This window comes from Bufo gargarizans, chromosome 4 (genome assembly GCF_014858855.1).
Source record: "Bufo gargarizans isolate SCDJY-AF-19 chromosome 4, ASM1485885v1, whole genome shotgun sequence".
Classification (NCBI taxonomy): Eukaryota; Metazoa; Chordata; class Amphibia; order Anura; family Bufonidae; genus Bufo; species Bufo gargarizans.
In genome coordinates this window covers 471,968,074-471,976,103 of record NC_058083.1, presented here as the reverse complement: position 1 = coordinate 471,976,103, position 8,030 = coordinate 471,968,074, and the positions used below count along the sequence as shown (strand labels likewise).

Sequence of the window (8,030 nt, the reverse complement as noted above, 5' to 3'; positions counted from 1 at the left end):
CTAATGAGGGTCTTATTGGGGGTCTGGGGTCTGATTGTGGGTCTGGAGGTCTTAATGTGGGTCTGATTGTGGTCTGGAGGTCTAATGGGGATCTGATTTGAGGTCTGGAGGTCTAATGGGGATCTGATTTGGGGTCTGGAGGTCTAATGGGGTTTGATTAGGGGCCTGGAGGTCTAATGGGGGTCTGATTGGTGGTCTGGGGGTCTGATTGGTGGTCTGGAGGTTTAATGGGGGTCTGATTGGCAGTCTGGAGGTCTAATGGGGTCTAATTGTGGGTATGGAGGTCTAGTCTGAAGTCTAATGGGGGTCTGGACGTCTGGTCTGAGTTCTGATATGGGGGTCTAATAGGGGTTTTACATGGGTGTCTGAAGGTCTAATGGGGGTCAGGTCTGAGAGGTCTAACGGGGGTCTTATCTGAGGTTTGATATTGGGGCGGGGTCTGATTTGAGGTCTAAAACTGGGGTCTGATATGGGGTCTGACATAGAGGTCTAAAGGGGGTCTGGTCTGAGATAGAGGGGTGTCTCATCTGGGGTTTTATATGGGGGTCTGATCTGAAAGGTATGGGGGTTTGTTTTTGTACTGGCGCACTGTGTGGTACCAGTATTTTCGGGGGACTGTTTCTGCAGGATAGTATTTGGGAGGCACAGTATCGGGGGAACAGAATGGGGTGTTGAGAAGGTGGGAGGATGATGGAAAAGTTGGAAAAGTAGGAAACTGAGATGTCTGTAAAAACTCTGCAGAGACGAGACACGGCCGGAAGAAGTCACCATGGCGAGGAAAGAGAATATCTACATCAGAGTAGATGTCAATGGGTGTAAGACGTACATATGTGGGGCTGTATGACCCAGTATGTTCTATAGCGCTGTATGTAATGTTTTCTAAGTATGTCTTTAAAAGGTTTTTTATTTTTTGTAGGAGCGCTGCCTTCTCTGCTCTGTTTACCGGCTCACCACTGCAATTGCAGCGACGCCCTCTCTTCAGACAGCTGATCGGCGGGGTGCCGGGTGTCGGACCCCCAGCGATCTGATATTGATGACCTATCCTGAGGATAGGTCATCAGCAGTAAAAAGAGGACAACCCCTTTAACACTAGGACTGGAGGAAATAGGTTAGGTTGAGAATTTGGCATGGGGGGTGATGTTTTAATTTTTACCTCTGGCAGCAGAAAGGCTAGGTTCTCCCCTGCCCCTTGCCACAAAGCACTGAGGGAAGGGAGGCCCAAGCTGAACTCTTGCATCAGGGCCCATGAGCCTTTAGCTACGCCCCTTGTTTCCCAGTCTCTTTCCACAATACTGTGTATGGCACTGCCAGTCTTTATGGACGGGCTATTATTATACTAATATTATCCATGTTTACTAGCAGCTTTCCAGTAACAAGTGTCCATAAAATAATTCTAGTTATATAGCAGTGCCCACAGAGTGGCCAGAGAAGTGTCCTAATGAAAGAAGACCGCGGGCTGGGCCTACAGGTACAGAGGGTACACGATGCCACACAGACAACGGTTCTTTCCCAGCAGTTGAGTTTACTGAACAATATAGTGAACAAGAAGCTGAGAATATATAAACAGACTGGTACACAGAAAATAAACCAACAGTGAATTTACAATAAACACAATAAACCAGTAAATGTGATGTTTTCCCCAAAGTCCATTAAGCAGCCTAGCTGCACTTGTATGTTCCTGGACGAGTTCCTCGTTGGGGTGCACCTTAAGTATTGCGCAATACTATTTGTAATCCACAGGTAAATGTCTGTCTCTTTAAATCAGACTTCCCTATTTCCAATCCACAGGTAAATGATGTCTGTCCCTTTGATTGCTGCTGTAATCCTTACTCCAGCTCCCAGTATATAACACTCTATGAGCAGCCAGTGAGATAGGAAGGTGTCAGCGTATGAGTCCTTTAGGGCTATGCATTAGCTTGCAGCCCATACACCGCAATGCAACCATATTTGGAGCGTTATTGTCTGTCCAAATGCCACTTTACCAGAGTGGTGCAATGTGAAGGGGCACAGCCGCACTTACAGTTCCTTGAGCAGGTTCTTGGTGCTTTATCTTATTTCTTGGTCAACTCCAGAACTGGATCCTACAGACTTGACACTCCTGGGGTCATCACTGCAAACTTCCCCTTCATGCTGTCGCCAGTCTCCACTGTGAGCCGATCCATTCCCTTCTAGAATCTCCAGAGAAGATCTCTTCTGGTCTCCAGCAGCACCAAGCACAACCTACTTCTGCTCACTTGCTGCCACTCCAGGCCCCTCCACCCCACAGGGAGAGAGTGTGATGCAATAAGTCATTTGATAAGTGCAGTGTCAAATCTGCATATACAGCCTGCTCTCACGCTTGTAGGGGTAAACAAACAGCCATACATTAGCTAATTACCAACTTTGCAAACAAAGCAAGTTATTAATATTACTCTTATAGGCAGCTCCATGTAGACTTTTAGCATGTTATCCTTTGCTGCCATCTACTGACCAAAGTGAGACATTGCAGTAATTATGGAGCGAACCATACTGATAAATTCAGTGTGGTGAGCCATGATGACATGGCACCTAACATTACAGTTAATATGTTGATTATATTATTTACTTACCTATGTGAAGAATGGGTTAACCCAGATGCTGTGGGTGCTTGCGCTGATATCTTCAAATTTGATTGGAGATCACTTTAACTGCCAGTTTGAGAACCTATAAAAGAACAGAAAATAACGATTTTGGCTCATTCACGTAAGTATTTTTCAAGAGACAGACCTGCGTTCATCTGTGTCATGGAAGATCTGTTGAAACAACTTATTTTCAGAGCAGAAAGCAAAGGGGGAGAAGAATGGCTGAGGAAGTGCTTACAGCAAGGACCGGACCAGCAAGAAGAGCTTCTTTTATCTTCTAATCCCGTCTGCTGCGCAGTACCTGGCGCGAGCGCCGAACTGATCGATCCTCCCTGCGATAATTTTTTGCGCATGCGCGAAAAACCTGAGACCCGCTCGCCGATTAAAAAACGTCAGCGGAGAGACAAGAGGGCATATTCCCCTTCACAATATGCGCCTCCTTCTAAGACCAAGAAAACCAACTTATCTTCAAGCCGAGCCAGCAGGAAAATTCAACGGCGTCATTTTCAACAGCATTCAACTGTCACTCAGGAGCCATCACCTGCTTCAACAGTTGATCATCCTCCTACATCATCTGCTTCTGGTGAGCTGAATTATAACTTTTTAAGTGACTGCAAACCGCAGGGCACTATTAATCAAGAGATTAATTCACTTGACATTGATTCTTCTAAATTGAAGATTCAGTTGTTTGATGAATTTTTACTTTACCTATCTAAAAAGGATGAGTCACCAAAAAATGTTTGGTCTGGATTAGCAGATGTCAGTCAAGTTAATACCCTTAATAGTCTGACTGCTGCTAATTCAACCATTCAACCGTTCACTAATGTACCTAAAATGTCCAATATTAACCCTGAAAATTTAATGCTCCCTAACAAAAACAATCTTTTTCGTCAACCCAATTTCATTAACGTCAAAAAAGGTATCTGTTTCGCATTTAACGAGTCGCATTGCAGATGGCAACATAATTGCAAATACCGACACGAGTGTTCTTTCTGTGCCGGTTCTCATTCAGCCTCAAAATGTTTTAAAAAACAAGGTATTCACTTCCCAATTTCTAACAAGGAAATTCAATCGTTTAAACAAGGTGACTCCGCTGAATTTGCCAATAATAATTCAGTGGCTAGGTCATTACCCAAACATTCAGATGGCTAATTTATTAATTGACAGTTTTACCAATGGGTTTTTCATACCTGAATTTGTGGGTCCAGGTTGCATTCTAGTTGAAAATGCGTTATCTGTAAAACAAAATATTGACATTGTTAAAGAAAAAATTGAATCTGAAATTTTGGCAGGTAGGATTGCTGGTCCCTTTGATTCTCCCCCCTTCTTGAATTTTCGTATATCTCCTTTAGCTTTAGTTCCTAAAAAAGAGACAAATTCTTTTCGTCTTATTCACAATTTATCTTATCCTAAATTCAGTTCCTTAACGATGAGATGGAAAAAAATAAAGCCAGTGTGAAATACTCCTCATTTGATCAAGCTTTGTCTTTTTTACAAAAAGCAGGCCGCAATTCTCTTCTTGCCAAAGCTGACATTAAATCTGCTTTCAGACTACTACCTATAAACCCCATCGGTTATAATTCTTTGGGTTTTTATTTTCTCGATAAATTCTTTTATGATATGGCCCTTCCCATGGGATTCACCCTATCTTGCTTTTATTTTGAGGCGTTTTCAACTTTTCTACACTGGGTTATGGATATTCACTCAGGTAGTGGATTTTTACTACATTATCTCGATGACTTTTTATTTATAGGTCGTGTAGATTCGGATGATTGTATGAATCTTCTGAATAGATTCATTGGTATAGCTAAATATTTCTGCATTCCATTAGCTGTAGATAAAACTGTCTATCCTACTACGAATCTCAAGTTTTTGGGCATAGATATAAATACAGTAACAATGGAATTTAGCATACCAATGGAAAAAATCCAGAATACTGTTCAACAATTAACTCGCATATCCGGAAAAGAAAAAATTACGCTTAAACAACTTCAGTCTCTTTTAGGTTCTCTTAATTTTATTTCTCGTGTGATTCCCATGGGAAGGGTCTTTTCTAAAAGATTGTATGCTGCCACATCAGGTAAGTCCTCACCTCGATCCCATATTCGCATCACCAAACAACTAAAGGATGACATTTCAGTTTGGTTGCAATTTTATGTGAATTTAACGGTCACACCATTTGGCAGGAAGAGTTTGTTGGCTCAGACACCTTGTCTCTTTATACAGATGCGTCTGGTGCTATTGGATATGGTGCTTATTTTGACAACTTTTGGTCTGCCGAACGTTGGCCTTTAAATTGGATTACTAATAACAAGTACTCAAAAAATTTGGTTTTTCTAGAATTATTTCCAGTTCTAGTTTCTCTAACAATTTGGTCCTCAGTGTTTCAGAATAAGAGAATTCTGCTAAGGTCGGACAATATGGGAGTAGTTTTTTCCATAAACTGTTTAACTTCAAAGTCTCCGTTAGTTTCTTCATTATTGCGTAAGATAGTTTTTCAATGTCTAAAATTTAACATTTGGATAAAAGCTAGATTTATTTCTGGGAAAACTAATTATATTGCTGATTATTTGTCCCGACAGCGCTTCAAGGAATTCTTCTTAATGACACCTCGAGCTTCCCGAATGGGAATTCCTTGTCCAACTCATCTTTGGGAGATATCAGAGGATTAACTAATGAACTTAATTTTGGTTCATTAGCCAAGAATACATGGGCAGCATATTCTGCCGCATGGTTGGATTGGAAGCTTTTCTGCATATCTCAAAAAATTTCTTACATTGATTTTAATTTAGGGAATTTTATCAAATTTATTATATATCTTTACAACAACGGTTTACAAGCCGATTCTATTTCTAAAAAATTATCGGGCATTTCTTTTTTCTTTAAATTAAAAGGCGAAAGCTCTATTCTGAATAATTTTATCATTAAACTAATGATTAAAGGTATCAAAAGAAAGTCAGTCCACAATGTTAAGACCAGCCCTTTATCTATTGAATTGTTACAAAAGGTCATATGTAATTTAGTATTAGTTTGTTCTTCGGAATATGAAACCAATTTATTTTCTGCAGCATTTTCTATAGCTTTCTTTGCTGCTCTAAGATTAAGCGAGATTGCTGCAGACAATAAAATCTCAAATCCCCCATTATTGATATAGGACCTTCAAAAGTTGTATGGATTTTTGGTGATGAACTGATTCAATTGGCTGAGAGAAGATCTGCTTTTAGACATTCTACTGTTAATTTAGGTTATTCAGCAGAATTTTCCATAAACTGGTTTTCATTTGCTGACCTTAAAATTTCTGATATCTTCAAGAATGTCAGCCTTATATATTCAAAAATGTCGAAACCTGACCTGTTTATTTTACATATTGGCTCGTTTGATTTGGGAAAAATCAAAACGCATTTGTTAATTTATGAATTAAAAGAATTGTTATGTAAAATATGCTACTTACTTGATGGTGTTGTACTCGTATTTTCTGACATCATCCCAAAATTTTCTTGGTTCAATTCTGAGTTATCCTTTCTGGAAACAATTAGGAAAAGAATTAATAAAAAAAATGGAGATTTATTTGAAGGAAATTGGTCATGGCAATTACAGACATGTTGAATTAGAAGGATTCGTTAGAGGACTTTACCAAGAAAAGGATGATCAGCTTTCTGATATTGGATGTGATATATTCATTTCAGATTTGCAGAACATAATTGATAATGGTTTTTATTAAAGGCTTGCAATGTTTATTGGGCCACTTGTTTTTATGTGGCGTTGTGGGGTTAAGTCACTCTCTGAGTGGACTGAGTGTTATATGGTTTATTGGTTTAAATATTTACTTATTTATATTTGAGAATAAATTGGATTAACCAGATTATAATTAATTGGTTAAGTAATAAGCATTGCGGCCTTTAATTACCCAACTAAATAAATAAAGATATTTGCTTAAATTCTATTTTGAGTGATGATTTATTCTATTTTGTGAATTGGAGCGTATGACATCATGGAGCGAACCATACTGATAAATTCAGTGTGGTGAGCCATGATGACATGGCACCTAACATTACAGTTAATATGTTGATTATATTATTTACTTACCTATGTGAAGAATGGGTTAACCCAGATGCTGTGGGTGCTTGCGCTGATATCTTCAAATTTGATTGGAGATCACTTTAACTGCCAGTTTGAGAACCTATAAAAGAACAGAAAATAACGATTTTGGCTCATTCACGTAAGTATTTTTCAAGTTCCCTCCCTCCCTTCCCTATTTATTTTGTCGCTTTGCTTATTGACGGGGGTTAAGTCACTCTCTGAGTGGACTGAGTGTTATATGGTTTATTGGTTTAAATATTTACTTATTTATATTTGAGAATAAATTGGATTAACCAGATTATAATTAATTGGTTAAGTAATAAGCATTGCGGCCTTTAATTACCCAACTAAATAAATAAAGATATTTGCTTAAATTCTATTTTGAGTGATGATTTATTCTATTTTGTGAATTGGAGCGTATGACATCATACAATTTACACATGCAGAGTAATACATTTAAGGTCCCTTGCCCCACATCCTTACACTACAACACAATCATCTTCTCCATGGTCCTATCCTCTACTTCTCTACAGCTATCTCTCCCAATGGCCACTATGGTGGTGTGCGGAGAGATGCAGCCGAGGAGAGCGCTGGGAGAAGTGGTACATTGGCAGAACGAGGAGGTTCAGGTGCAGAGCGAGACTGAGTGACAGAGCACCGCGCAGAGTGAGGGACCGGCTGAGCAGAGGTGCCCTATGATGTACTGAACCTCCAGACACTGATCTAAAGGTTAATAGGCCTGAGGGAGAGTCATTATTGGTGACTGTGGCAAGTTGCTATCCCTATTAAAGAGAACGTGTCGCCAGTTTTTTTTTTCTGCCAGTTCAAACCAGATAGATAGCAAAACATATCCCTTTTTTTCTAATCTGTTTTAATTTACTGATTGCCGATTTTTTTTAATTCTCTTTCCTGAACATGATTATGGGGGAGCCCATCTTTCCTGAGCTGCATTTAGAAAACACTAAAAAAAATTGCTTTACGGTAGCCCCATGGGCCATAGGCACAATGGACTGGAGGGAACCCTATTGACTTCTATAGGAGAGTTTTCTAGACTTGCTCTGTGACCTGTGCATTGTACAGGGAAAGACTAGATAAGCTCTGACAATCACTGTGAATGGTGAATCCATTCTTATCTATACACAGTGGTGATAACATTACAGGCAGGATTAAAATGACAAATAAGCAGGTAACTCAAGTAAAGTGATCTGTACAGACCAAGAAGTGGCGCCTATTATTTGGCTTAGTGGCCAGTGAGAAAACTTCAGGATTTTAAGTTTTTGGGTCAAATATAGATATTGACATGGACAATTAAAAGTAACATAACAATAGCAATACAAAAATCCTTTACAA

At 39.5% G+C, this 8,030-nt stretch overlaps 1 long non-coding RNA gene across 1 annotated transcript; it reads right to left on the bottom strand.

The window, feature by feature from the left end:
* Window positions 1–2,503: 2,503 nt before the first annotated feature.
* LOC122935298 lies at window positions 2,504–6,745 on the bottom strand. Its single transcript, XR_006388788.1, has 4 exons — window positions 6,687–6,745; window positions 6,052–6,122; window positions 3,791–3,835; window positions 2,504–2,682 (listed from the first exon to the last, which is right to left on the bottom strand). It is a non-coding gene; the product is annotated as an uncharacterized LOC122935298 (long non-coding RNA).
* Between the last annotated feature and the right edge of the window lie 1,285 nt (window positions 6,746–8,030).